This window comes from Netta rufina (assembly GCF_964035555.1).
Source record: "Netta rufina genome assembly, chromosome: 6".
Classification (NCBI taxonomy): domain Eukaryota; kingdom Metazoa; phylum Chordata; class Aves; order Anseriformes; family Anatidae; genus Netta; species Netta rufina.
The window spans coordinates 38,343,485-38,358,371 of NC_140129.1; positions in this window are offsets into that span (position 1 = coordinate 38,343,485).

The following is a 14,887-nucleotide window of genomic DNA, read 5'->3' on the forward strand; positions in this document are numbered from 1 at the left end:
ATAAAAAATAAACACACCACAATAAAACACCACAATAGCCAGGCAAGGAAGCGAAGAAGAAAACTAAAGTTAAAATCTAGCAACACAAACCGATACCTATAAAACAGAAGTGCTGGGAAAGGATCTTTTTGGGTGGAATGGGAAATGTATTTCCATGAGGCAATGCCTGCTCCTAGTACTGCTTTTTATTATTATTATTATTTATTTATTCATATTCTTATTCTTATTCTTATTCTTATTATTATTATTATTATATAATTCATTTATTATTATTATTTTTATATCTGCCTGGTGCAATGCTGGGCAATGAGCTCTGACGAGCAGCTCACAGCCGTCGTCAGCTGTGCCGCTCCTGCACCACGTCTGGGCTCGTATCTGCAGCGAGAGGGACGGTGCTGGGTTGCCAGCCGAGCACCGAGTCATGAGGGACTAAAGCAGAATTAAGCAATGCAGCTAATTAATTGTAACAGCTGACTTCAGCACGGGCTGGGAAGGCTGCGCTGGGCTAACTCCCTGCCTGGAGCATCCTGGGGCCCGCAGGAGGCAACCAAAAGTGCTCCCCGGGTGGCCAAGCACATCTTAAATCACCAAAATGCAGAAAATTCAGGTCGGGGGCATGGCAGCGAGGATGGCTGTGGTCACCCTGTGCAGATTTTGGGGACTATCTACCCCGAAAGAGGCAGTGGGAGGAGGCTGGAGGAAAGCGTGGTGTTTAAGCACCTCCTGCTCTCGGTGCTGTTGTTGTTGGAGCTCTTCCTGGCACTCTCTGCCTGTGTTTTTCAGCTCTCAGCTTCGGGTATTATTTTCAGAGCTTCACCCAGGGCTGTGCAGGGTGACGATGGGCTTCAGCTCTTGTCCCCAGCTCAAAGCCACACGAGAGGGCTGGGGAAATGCATCCCAGGAGGATTTTATTGCTCAGCATCCATCAGGAAAGCAGAATTTGCTTCTAAGTCAACCAAAAGATGCTGGAGCATCACTGGGCATAGCTGCAGTGGGTCAGGGGAGATCGGGGATCTCCTTTCAGCTGGAGATCCCTTCCCAAAAGGGATACAGCACTCAGGAATTCACAGCGAGTGTCCATGTGAGGTGGGCAGGAGGCTTTTTTGGGTGTGTTTTAAAGGTAGGAGTAACACAGGGTGCAAAAAGTATGAAAATAAGAGTGTGAGTGAGCCCAGCACAAGGAGATCTACGTGCCCTATTCATATCTGTGTTTTTAAGGGATTTATTAAATTTCTGGCAAATGCCGTGTTTTTACGACGAACCACATGATATCTCTCACCTTTCATTAGCTGGGAAAGAATGACAAGCACAAACACGGTACCACCTTAAACGCAAATAAACCTGCATCCGCCAACACATCTCACACTGCTTTGCTACCCAAACCCCCCCCGGAATTGGGCTCCAAACTTCTATTAGATAAATCCTGCTGGGGTGAAAACAGCTCTGCGAGAAACCCAAGCAGCTGACTGAGATGCTGTGTGGTGGTGTTTTTTTGTAATAAAAGAATAAATTCCTCCTCTCCCGGGTCAGAAACTTCCCTGCGTTACTGTTAGCCTTCAAAGCCATTTCCATCAAAAGGAAAAAATAAAAGAAAATAAAATAAAAAAGGAAGGCAGGAAGGAAGGAAGGAAGGAAAGCTCGGATCCTCATGCCAGGGATGCTTATGGCCACGGCAGCCCCCAAATGCCATGGGACATGGGGTGCCCCGTACACCCTGCTGTGGGGACCCGGCTGCACGTCACCAATATTTGTGTCCAAACCCTGCGATTTGCTTTTTTAGCTCAGCCCGAGCAACAAGAAGCAGTTTGATGAAGTCTGCAGCGAACTCCCTTGGGGAAAATAAGCAAACAGCCACTTTCTTGAGAAGCAGTGGGCCGGATTTTAATAATTTACCTCCGGCACTTGCCGTTTCTGCAGGTACACACGAGGCATCAGGACGGGGAAGCTGCTCCCCTTCTCGCTGCCCCGTGGTGAGGTTGCTGGGGCACCGTGTGTCCAGCAGGTTTGCAAGCCTGGGGGATGCCAGGCGTCCTGTGCCCGTGTCACCTTCGCTCTGCACAAATCCAGGAACAATTCCCCCTGAAGACAATTACACTTACAGCTTCGTTCACCCACAGGGACTGCAGGATGTTTGCCGCTCGCAGGTTATTTTAACCCCCGCTGCTGTGCGTGCTGTAATTTCCTTTACCTCCACGCTGGCTTTGCCCATTGCCTATTGTCTGCCAGAGCCCCCCAGGTGTGCTGAAACCCCACAGAGCAGCTGCTGGGGCTGAGGACTGCAGGGCTGGCACAGGGAGCCCCCAAAACCCTCCCCAAGGGCACAGGCACGAGAGCCCGCACCGCCTTCGGTACCCGATTCAAGCCAGGCAACATTTTGTTCCCTAACTCCAACACGCACACACACAAAAAAAAAGGGAGAAAGATCTCAGATAAGAACACAAATGTTTTTCTTCCCCCGGCTCTGAGCGAAGAAGTGTTTTATAAATCATTTCGGATAAATAGACACAATCAAATCTTTGTTTCCAGTTCACGCTGGAGATACTGTGCAGGCACTGATAGCTGCGCCCTGCTTCGCGCCGTGCCAATAAATCTGCCATTTGCAGCACGGGGTCTGCCAAGAAAATCCCCGTGGGCCTGGTCTGGTTTCAGCAGAGGATATATGAAAGAGACTGTATAAATAGCGCAGCTTTAGCCCGCTCCTTCTCTCGCAGCTTTTGCAAACTCCAGCAAGTTTCCTCCAGGCACTCTTTACACCAGGCACGGGCGGTGGGTGCTGTTTGTCCGTGCAGCCCACGTTCCAGGTGTCCGTGCTGGTGCCTCGTTGCTTTCCAGGCACCGCTGGGAGATGGGGAGCAGGGAGGATGGCACAGCACCGCCTCGTAGCTCCTGCGGACCCCCAACCCTATTACAAACACACCCACGGTGGCCAAGACCCACAGCACGGCCCCTTAATGCTGCTTGGTCGTGCCCTGGCTGTGGATTTGGGGGAGTTATTGCAGTTATTGCACACCCCATGCACTTTATGCACACCCCGTGGCACCGCACACTTGTGCTACAAGTGGCTGCAGCTCGGGCATGGGTCGGAGCCTCGCTGGGATGCAGGGCACAGCAAACTCCCTCCTATCTTTGTATGTAACAGTGCAAGTGATTTGGTTTTGGGGGAAAGCTGGGGAAATTCTGGCTTTCCCCCCAGTAGCAAGATTTATCTTGGTGATCCGGAGATAACTCAAAATCATATAAATACAGAGCTAAACGTGCTATTGTATATATAATATATTGTATATATACAGGTATATAGGCTGCTGGAAGCCACGGTGCATCCATGCCACACACAGGAGCAGGAAAAAGAGGTTCTTGTCTTGGTGGTTTTGCAGTTTTGCTCTCAGAGAGGGAGCATCCATCCATCCATCCATCTGTTCATCCATCCATCCATCCATCCATCAATGCCACATCACCCTGGGGATACCCAACACTCAGGGATGGAGGACTCCTGTCAAATAAAGCCCCAAACACCCATTTACCACGTAACAGAGGCAGAAATAAGGGAAATAACCAGCAGGCTCGGAGCTGAGCTCTGCGTAACACTCCACAAGGCTCAGCACAGGTGGGGAGCCTGTGGGAGCCGCTACCCCCCACCAGCCCCTGGGACAGGAACAAAACCTATTTTTTTCCCCTTGAATTTCAGGAAATTGGCCATTTTTTTTTGCTGCAGCCTTCCTGGAGAAACACCTGCTCTGGGAAACGTGCAGAGCAGCTGCAATCCGGCTCCCCGGGATGCTCCCTTTTCACCGGCGCCGGGTGGGTTTTCGGTGGGAATTGGGGATATTTGGTGCAGGGCTGCTCCACTTGGGAATGTGAACCCTCGGGGAAGGACGGGCTGAAGTTAGATGAAATGTTTCCGTCGTTCCCCTGGGAGCAGCAGCCTGTGACCACCTCCAGCTTCTTGCACCATCGTGTTGGTCCTGAAACACTGCTGGGGGGAAAGGCAGGGCTGGGGCCAGCTGGAAGAGGGCAGGAAGGCAGGGAGGTTGGCCTCTCTCCCCTTGCAGGCTTTGTTTTCGCTGTGTTTCTGCTTCTGCTGATTGTGCTGGGCTGGTAAAGTCTTCTAGGATTGCGAGGGTAATAAAGTAATTTATTTCAGTTTTTAGTGTCTCTTTGGAGGGACTTGCAGCACTGAATTGCAGGGTCTGGGGGCAGAAAGGAGCTGGGCAGCATCACCTTTCAGACCCGTATCAGAAAAACAAGCAAAAAAAAGCACTTGAGCCTCAAATTCAGATTTTTGTAAGGGATATCCCACATTAAAAAAATAAATAAGAAGACAACACCGGGCAGAGAAGTTGCAGCCCCTCTGGAGCAAGCAGGATCGAGAAGCACAGCACCGCCCCGGGGGGCCAAAGCTGCCGAAACACGTGCGCGACCGAGGTGCAATGTGCCATTATGTGCAATTTCCTTTTCAGGTTTCCTTTCTTAATAATTATTCCTATTATGTAGGTGGACAGTCTCTTAATACAGATAAAGACCTTTGCAGCTGCTCCACCGTCGCCGGCCTGGTGTTTAATATGCGCTCTGTAATTAGCCGGAGGGGGGGAGGCCCGGGAGCGTGGTCGCCCCTTTTTCTCCCCGACCATTTTTAATCTGTGCCGCGCTCGGCTGGGGAGGGCTGATAAGAGTTTCTGCACGTGCCAAACACGGGCTTTCATCTCGCCTTTCGATTTTCCAGTGCCCTCCTTGCACAGCTTGGCCCCCGCAGGACCCCAGCGCATTATAATTATCCACCCTGGGTGTCGTAGCGGTGCTTTTACGCTGCCTCACGATGCTCGGCTGGCCGTAAAAGGGGTGTCATCGGCCCAAGCGAAAATTTTAATAAATATACCATTGGTGAAGAACTAACGAGGCACTGTGATGCCAGGTGGTGTTATTTTGGGGAGTTTTATCCATGATGCCAGTGGCACCCGGGTGCTGCTGCCCGGGTAAGTTGGATTTGGTGATGGAAAAATACACACCAAGAAGCGTGCAAGGTGCAACCACAATAAAGGTGTCTTGGTGTGCCTGTGAAAGCCTCCCAAAAAAATGCTACTTTAAATAGCGATTTATTTGGTTTCCAGCACAGCAATTTCCACTTTAATACTTACAGGAGAGAAATGGCATGGAAATGTAACAAAAAGGCTCTTGCGAAATGCCAATTTTGTGCAGTTTAATACCGAAAGCTTTTAACAGCAAATATCACCAATGCTTTTCATCTGGAGATTCACAGAGCACCACAAACCACTCACACACCATGCCCGAGAGGGCAGGAGAGCCCAAACATTAAAAAATTTGGGCAGTGGGTGCGCACAGCATCCTGGTGGCCTCGCAGCTCGTGGCTTTCCTCCTCGATGACCACGAGTGACGGTTTGCACACCCCCTGCTTTGAGCCACCAGCACAGCACGCTGCTGTAGATAAAAGCCAAGCACGAATGGCCGCGATGACATCTCCTGCAGGAAAAAAATATATAAGGATTAGGCTGGGAGTGATATTTTCCCCGGAGACGCCCTTGCTATTCAAGAAACCATATGTTCTGGAGGAACCCTCCGCGCACGGCTTTTGACCCGCTCACCTCTCGGCAGAGATAAAGCCTTCGAGAGGGAATCCACCTCTGTTTGGTTTTAATTTACCAGGAATCGGGGTGCCTGCCCCCGCCGGACCAAGTGCAAATAGAGACGCCTGTGCCACCGCTGGCAGGAGGTTGTGGCCGGGCGCTGGGTGCTGAGCGGCTCTCGTTTGCTTTGCTGTCCTCAGCGGAGCTCTGCAGCCCAAAATACGAACGTGATCTCACCGAGACTTGCTCAACAGCACAAAGCCTTCAATTCAGAGAGTTTCGAGGAAACAATCCAAGAAAATGTTCCTTGCGAAACTCTTCCTTACGAGTACGGTCAGAGAGTTTCTTGAACTCGCAGCCGGCTACAGCAGTCGTTTAATTCTGCGTTTGCTCAGAAACATTTCTCTCTTCATGCAAAACCGATAAAGGGAGACACTGCGGGGATGCCTTGAGTGGGATGAAACAGCGTGGTGTTATCAGCAGCTCTTGCATAACCTGTTTCAATTTTAATTTTTACCCTTAAAATCCTTTTTCTTGCGTGTTTTCAGGAGCAGCTGGTTTTTAACAGGAAGACGACTGCCGTCCTCTGCTTGCATTTGTCCTTGAGAAGACGTGTAGGGATCACGAGCACTGAAATGAGGGAAAACAAAGCTCTTCTCCAAGGCTCTCGTGGCCTGGGCAGCATCAGCATCTACGCCGCCGCCGTTCGGGCTCTGCTATCCTCACACCATTTCTGCATTCCTCAGCCTCCGTCCCAAAACAAGGCATCCCCGGAGAGCTGTTCTCTTCAGCCAGAGGTCACGTCCGAACCAGAGGCTGCGCTGAAATAATGGAAATAATCCCTCGCTTTGGGAAGTCTTGTGACTAACTGGTTCAGGCTGTTTTCTGAGCACTTCCAAGCCTCTGGATTTAACACCGCGCGGGGGCAGGAGCCCGATGGGATGCTCCTCCACGGGGAGGGCGCACCGTGCACGTGCAGCGGGACAGCGCGGAGAAAGCAGCGGTGCAGAAGATCAACGGGAAATGGAAAATAAACACCTGCATTTGCAAACATTCTGAAGGCCGAAATAAAATAAAAACATCTCACGATTCAACGCAAGCCTGGTTAACAAAAGCAGCGTTAGCTTGCAATTGCCTTGATTGCGGCTTGTGCTATTCTGGGAACAACAGGCACTCGTGAACCAGGAGCTGCCACGGCTCAGCTCAGCAGCCTCACCGATATTCCCCCAAACTCACTGGAGGTAATGAGCAGGTTGAAACAAGCTGACGAGAGTAATGCCAGCCTTCCCGCGGGGATAATGCAGCCCCACCACGCCGCGCACGGCCCCCCGCTGCCCCCGGTGAGAAATTTCTGCAGGGGAAACCCGAATTCATCCCCTTCCTGCAAGGTGTCCCCAAAAGCGCCCCGTGGGATGGGTGTAGGTCCTGCTGCCCCGCACCTATTTGCTGCACCCCATTATTTATTCCCCGCGGTCTCTCCGGACCACGATGCGCGTGTTTGTTTGCTTTTAAAATCAAATTAAAGTGTCGTAAACCCTTATCCTTGGCCGTTTTCTCTGAGGAAGCTTTGCAAGCCTCTTGCCTCACCGGGAAATGCCACTCAGGTCGTCTGGTCGGAGGCAAATTGCTTGCCTTTGACTCTGCCCTTGCTGGAAGATTTCAGTGTCATTAGCGCAGTATTAATGAGGCTGGGCGTGAAGGCAGGTGCTAAGTGCAAGCAGAGTGGCTCTATTAGGCTACAAATTGCCTCGTGCAGAGGGCAGCACCAGGCGGCTCCGTGCCCAGTTAACCTTTGCCCACGTGTGCGGCGTGGCTGATGAGGCAGCGATGGGTAATGGCATTCACCAGGGCGTCTCCGGAGGTGACGCTGCTGTCCCGAATGTAAATCTTGGTGGGATCATCACCTTCCCCGTGCAGGGACGTGGAGTCGTGGTAAATGAGAGAATCAGAGAATTAAAGTCATGCAATGTCAGGCCTTGTGAACACACAAACCCCATCGCCCTGCCTTCGGGAGATGGCAGTGACTCAGTGCAGTGCAATTTTGCACTGAAGCAATAAGGTGGACGCATAGGAGCTGTAAAATGTGGCCACGAGCTGCAGTGCAGGCACACAAGAGATGTAGGAATGTGTGAGGTGAGCCTGGGGTGAGAAGCCGGGCAGAAGAGGAGGAGCTGGAAACAACCCAGGGGCACAAGGGCTGAACCTGAGTGTAAGGATTAGAAGTGATCCCGCTTTCCTCTTTGCAATCATGAGACAAAAATACTTTGGGGAAAGAAGATGCCAACGGTGTGGATGCGGTGCATAGGCACGTGCTAGGGCCACCTTGCATGTTGACCCTGAAATTAGGAGAAGCAGGGGAGCAGCTGAAGGAAAACCCCCTCCGACAGCAGGGCAGGAAGGTGCAGCTGTTTGTAGCACCCCGTAAACCCCACACATCCCATCCTTGGGAGCGCCAAGGGGAGCAAAGAGGGGAGGCTGTGCAGAAACCCACACCTTGGGGTCACCGGTTCAAAGCAGTACATGCTCCAAACGTCCACGGACAATTTTCTTTCGGGTCTTTTGCTGGGCTGCATCGGGTCAGGGATGTGGTGCGCAGGGGTCGGGCTGGCCACGAGGCACCGGCTCCTGCTGCTTCTGGCCGCACTGACAGCAGCGGGGTTTCCCCTGACCCCATTTGTCTCTGCTTTTCCACTTTCTCATGACAACGAGTGGGCTGTTCCCACCACCCTCCCTTCATTTTCACTGCTTTTTCTTCTTTTTTTTTTTTTGGAAATGCTTCCAATGCAGACACGTCCCAGCAGAGCCACCAGCCCTGCGGAGCTGCCTCCGAACTCAGGTGCAGCTCCATAAATCCCCCTTATAAATCCCCCTTATCTCCTCTACTCCAGGAAATCCAGAATCGCTCGGTGTTGTTTTCCCGAGGACCATACATGCAGCAGCAGTTTCCTACCCGTAAGCTGCAGTCCCTGCATCTCCTCAGGTTTGCGCCGCACGTCGCAGCGGCCGGTGGTTAATCTGTTGGAGGATGGCTCGTGGGGAAATGCCATCCTCGGCTGCGGGGAATTTTAAACAGAGCCTTCCTTAGAACAGGATTCAGGAATTCAACGCTCTGCCTGCAGGGAAATGTGCTGCTCCGTTCCTTTTCCATCTGGTGCTAGGGGGAAATAACCCCCCCTTAACCTCGTGCCTGACCCTGGGTGAAAACCTTTGGGTTGGAGAAGGGCAGGGGCTACTTCTAGGGGACACAGGAGCTGGTGGGAGCAGAGAAACCCCTTCCCCAAGGAGCACTGAGATGCCCAGCCCATAAACTGGGTGGACAGTAGGGTGACGGTGGCAGCACGATGCCTTTGGTGCTACAGAAATTATCAGCTCCCTCTGAGCTCTCTGACAAGGAAATTACCGGAGAAAATAATGCTGATGGAAACACGGTGACAAAGGAGCAGCAACTGAGCCCCGCCGAGGGGGAGCAATCCCTGCAAAGAGCCTCTCCTTTTAAAAATGCTTAAATATCGGTTTGGCTGAGCAAAAATAGCTCTCCGGGCACTTTTTGCAATCCTTGGATGAAAATCCTTTGGCAGTGCAGGGCGTGGGGAGGCTCCTGGGTGCTGAGAGCTGACACCCAGGGGCTGCAGGATGGGCAGAGCGCAGCCCAGGGAGGGTTTATAGCTTAATGTAAAATAAATAGCTTAGTATATTAAATAGCTTAATATAGCTTAATATTTTTGACTAGAAACCCCAACTATTGGTGATTTGCTCTCAGCTGGCTCACGGAGAGGAGGAGGAGCCCGCGTGTGTTACGTCCTGCAGTAGTGCTCCCCAGATCCAGTTAAAAAGGACAATTTTCTGTACCATGGGATTCCCTAAAAATGAATTGTTTGCACATTTGTGTGTGTGTGTGTACATGTGTGTGTGCTGGGATGCACAGCCAAGTGGCATGGATGTTCAACGCTGCCCTTCTGCTTGTCGAGGTGCCAAGTGGAGCCTTTCTAGAGACCTTTCCAACCCAAGCCTGTAGTATTGTTCTTTCCCAATCACCAGCCTGTCTTTCTTCCCCTCTGGTCTCTGCTTTCGATGTATTCACCACTTGGAAATGCGTCCGGCTTCCCCTCTCTGTCCCTGGGGCAGCCAAGCTCCCCGCTGGATGCAGCTGCACTTTCTGCAGCATTGCTCTGCTTTGAGCCCCTGACCATTGTCATGGAAATCCAGTGCTTCTGCTCCTAGCAAAGAGGATTAGAAAAAAAAAATCCTGATTTCAATTTGTAAAGCTGCTCTTTTCTTTAGGGTGGGGAGGTTCACTTTTTTTTTTTTTTTTTTTTTTTTTTTTTCTCAGAAAACCAGGAACTTCTGTGGCCAAAGTCCCTCCAGAAACTTCAGCTACATGGCCTGGCTCCTTTGCGTTCACCCTGCCAGGTGCCTAAGGACAGCTCTGCTCTACCTCAGAGCTACTCTGGGCAAAATGATGACTAAAATCATAAAACCCATCATGCAACCTTTCCCATCTGGGCCTGAGCAGCAAGGGGAGGCTTTTTTCTTCACTGTTAGCCCACCTATTTTCCAGTACCAGCCCCATTCGTCTCACTATAGCTCAGCAGGTGCCTGTGATCTGTGGCCATAAATAATTTCAGCTCCCTGCAGGGCTGAAAATATAAATGTAAAAAAAAATGTGAATGAAGTGCAACCATGATAGATATCATCTCCTATACATAGAGATAAAATATGTACCGCCCCTAAAACCAAGGAGGTGTTGCTGCTGAAAAGCAGCAACAAATTTATTCATTTTTTTTTTCTCTTCCATTTCTGTGATTAAATATATTTAGGTAAAATGTAGTGAGGCGGCTTGTAATACCCCCACGTGCTGGAGGTGCGAACGCCTTGAAAACTCCTTGAGAAGACTGGAAGCGATCCAGCAACGGAGCACAAAACTTCCCGATGCAACCCACGGCAAGGATTCCCGAAAGCAACTGCTGGGGGCTGTAGCCATGGTGAACAGCCTGAGAAACCGGAGCATGCTTGGGTGAAAAAAAACAGGTGGGAGAAGGCAGATAATGAAAGCCTTTTGGCTCACCCCCATCCCTGGGGCCTGCTGCCGGACTCGAGGAGAGGTTTGGATGCTGAGGGCTTGGTAGGGGGATGCTGGGGAACACTGCAGTGATTGGGGATGGGTGGGTGGCATGGAGGAGGATGGAGATACTGCGTGACATGGGGACGGGATGATGTGACCAGCGCAGGAGATGCATCGAGGTGAGCGGTGTCCATCTGCAGGGATGCTCCTCGTCTCCTCCCCGCTGGATATTGGGCAGCAAAGCCCCCAGTGACCGTGGCCACGTCCCCACCTGCCCCAGCTTGCAGGAGGAGCAGCGCCAGCAGTCCCTGGGGAGCCGCACGCGGGGAAGCAGCCGTGGGCAGCACTGCCGACCTTTAGCGCCGAGCCCACGGAGAAATAAAGAAACCAACCCAAACCATTACCAGGACCATTGTAGCATGAAACACAAAACCTTCGTCCCCGAGCAACACAAAGCTGTGTGTAGCACACCAGAGTAATTAATAAAATGAAAGCCCCCTTTCTTGCAGATGGATATGTGGGGAATAAAGGAGCTCCACTGCGCTGGGCTGTCATGCATCGCATGCTACATCTGTTATGGAAATCAGTGGTAGTGGGGCCTTTTGTTCAGGCTAAAGCCCTCCCAACAGGGATTTGGCTGAAGTAGATTTTCTTGTTATTAAACATGATTTCGAGCTAGTTGAGAGCAGATGCTCCCGCAGCATTTGGAACTAATAACCAGCCTTCAAGTGTGCAGCATCCCTTAAAAGTCTGGGATCGCCTGAAAGAGCGATTCCAGCCCGGAGATAATGCGCTGCCCTGGGTCCCTGCTTTGCACATGAATGCTGCTGACACCAGATGAGCCTCCTGGCTCCCTGCAGCCCCCAGCCCCTGCACAAACACACACACTCACACACACACACACTCAGTGCTCCCACGCTCAGCACACCCCGAAGCCCCCTCCGGCCAGGCCTCGTGTTCAGCGGGAAAGGAGCAGCCCGGCTCTTTGTCCCCACACGTGCCAAAGCCACCGGAATGATGGATACGAGCACACGAGGGAGGGACAAAGAGCACCAGTCCTGGCCAGGACCCCCACGCTTTCAGCTGTGTGCAGAGGAGGATGCATTTCAGCAGTGTCACCCCAAATCTAGATGGAAACGCGTGTCCCCATGTGCTCACGCACCCCTGGGAGGGAATGAGCTCAAGGAGGTGATGAGCTCAAGCCCATGGGGGTGGTTAAATCTTCAAGGATTTCCAAAGGAGAGTTTCTGATAGCTGACACCCTGGACATAAATAGGAGCAGCAAAAAAACCCACAAAGGGGCCAGCCACAGGCCCCAGCGCTGTGCTTGTGCCCGCTGCCACCTGAGCAGCTGATGAAGGACACTTCCCTAAGTTCTGGCCATGTTCTGGGCTAACTGCCTCACTGCCTGGTCCAGGGAAAGCCCTAAATCTAATTTGGAGCAATTATAACCAGGATGCAGTCAGCGGTTCTGCTCCGAGGAGCTGGCGAGCAGCAGAGGGCCCTGCACTTCCAGGTCCCCTCCTGCGGCTGGGGGGGGGGTCTGATTTCAGCCCCCACTTCAATATATTAAATTGTCCCTCAAAGCAAGTAGGAGAGCAGCCTGGCAGGGCTTAGGGTCATTCAGACAAGGTGTAGAAATGGATGTTTTCCCTCACCCAGGCCACCAGGGGAAGGTTTCCAGGCCACGGCCCAGCAGCAGGGGTTTGGGCAGGCAGGGCCGGCAGCACCCAGCAGGCACAAGTCAATGGTTTCTGCAGGAAATTCACGCCAAATCCATCAGCAATCAGCAGGGGAAAGCGATTTTGGGCCTTGAGAGAGCTCTGCAGAACTCGTGCTGTGTGTAGGGGTGAGGGGCTGGCTCAGTGGTGGTGCAGCACGCCGATCCGTGGGCCCCAAAATGATTTCCTCTTCGACGGCTGTGGGAACACTTCCCTTTTCACAGATCCCTTTTAGAATCAGATGAAATCTTTTCTCAGGTTGCTTCTCATCCCTAAGCCTCCCAGCTAATCTAGGGAGGAGAGAGAAGAGCTGCTTGGCAGAACATTTCTCCTCGACGCTGAGCAGCTCCCGCCTTCGCTGGCTCTTGTGCAAGCCCACGGGGATGGCATCGGGGCCTTCAGCTGCCCCTTGAGGGTTGTGAGGGTCTCGGGGGAACTGCAGGAGCTGGTCCGGCCGTGGGGAGGTACAGGAGATGTTTCAGCCTCCATCACATCGCCAGCCCCTTTGGCACTCAGGGGCTGCAGCTCCAGGGCTGTCTTGGCTCTTCTTCAGCGCCAGCACCTCGGTGGCTTTTGGGGAAAGGCTGGTGGTCAGGAGAGATTCGGATGATGGAAAGACAGGGGGAAAGGTTAGTGGCTTGTTCTGTAAGGAAGGAGTTTGGTGGGGAGAAGCCCCATGAGCTGGGAATTCGTAATTATTCGCTTTCATGCAACTAATCTCTCCCTTAGGAGGGCCGGCAGTGGTGCGGGAGGATTAGACAACAAAATGCCACACTGCCAGCATCAAACTCCTTAATTAGCCGGGCTTTGCTCCTTCCTCACCGCAGAGCAGCTGCAAGGAGCATTCCAGGAGGTGAGGAAGGAGCTGAGGCTGTGCCCGGGGCTCTCCTCCTTCCCACATGGGGGCCCCCAAACTGCACCCCCATGCCTGGGACACAGCACTGCAAGGGTCAGGGCAGGCAGAGGCACCTGCACACCTCCATCAGCATCACTGAGGCATCTTAAACATCTCGGGGAAGAATTTGGGGCGGTTTTGCTGCTGTTGCTCCCCTCCTTCCCACTGGGAAGGGCCGTGCTCTGAAGCTTTGCTCGCCCCGAGGGCTCCAGCAGCACATTTCAGCGAGGTGAGGAGTTTCAGCTCTGTCAGAGCCCTGTCCCCCTTCCCTTCTGCATCTCAGCTCACCCCACCGAGCTCAGCGTTGCTCTCCTGGTGGTGCTCGGGGTTGTCTGCAGGGGCTGGGTTGTTGCGAGGCACCTCAGTTACCGTAAGCGGTTGCAAAACCTCATTGTGCAATTAAAAAAAAAACACACTGAAGTTAAATGGTTGTTGCTTTTTTTTTTTTTTTTGGAAGTGGGCTGAGTGATGGCAACCTGCCAGAGTTCTTTTCCAGGGATCAGATGGTGCTTGAGAGAAACAGCTGACCGAACCGCAGCCTACACACAAAAGCGCTTCCGATCCAGCACCTCACTGGGCAGGGGTCATGCTGAGGGGGTGACGATCCCCCAGACACCAGCTCCTCCAAAAACAAACCTAGCTGTGCTGTTTCAGCTGAAGATGTCACCTCTGTGTCGGCTTCAGGCACAGCCTCATGGTTTTGGAGAGGTAAAGCCGTCTCCTCTGGCTCCCAGGTTCCAAACGCCACCAGCCAAAGCCAGTCAGGGACATCTCACAAACAACACAGCAGCAAATCCGACCTAAAGGAAATGGTAAAACCCACAGCAATCACAGAAAAAAAAGAGAGTTGGACTCTTTGGTGAGAACTCCTGCTCCGCAGCTGGGAAAAAAAAAAAGATTATTTCTAATCACATGATGAAGAAACACTTTCTGTTCCAAAGACACTGGGTTTATGCCCAAGCACTGGCTGAGCAGCTCTGGGATTTACGAACGCTCACTTCCCAGATGTGCTGGAACACAGGCAAGGCTAGCGGCTGCGAGAGAGCTGCCAACAGGCTTGTTTATTTTTGTAATGCTAAAAGGAAAACGTAGATAAATCAGGACACCTCCATCTTCCAGCCATCTAGAGCAAAATGACTGAGTAAGGGGAATTTGCAAAGGGTAACAGGCAACTGGTGGTCAACTGCTGATCCAAGTGGTTTAACTGGAAATGGATCTCTTCTGGAGGTCTGGTTTAGGCTCCGGCTGCAATGTGGGGCAGAGGCATCAAGAGAGAACTTAATGCATGACCGCCATCACCTACAAAGCATCCTTAAATCCCATCATGAAGAATATATCACTGCCACGCATGCACCCGGATGGAAAGACGAGAGGCTGAGTGAGACAAACGCAGACCTCGAGGGAGATGTGGCTTTTTAGGCGAGGGTTTCAGCCTGCCAAGGCGAGCCCCAGCCCAGTTCTGTGCTGCCACGAGGGCTGCCCAGCCGCTGAGGGACTGACAGCCGTGTCCAGGCATTCACAAGCTGCCGAAAGGCCACCTCCCCAGGGAGTGACAACCCTGCAGTGTCCTACCAGCCAGGGATGTCTTCTCGCCCAGTAAATCATCTGCTCAGCTAGAAACCAGGCTGTG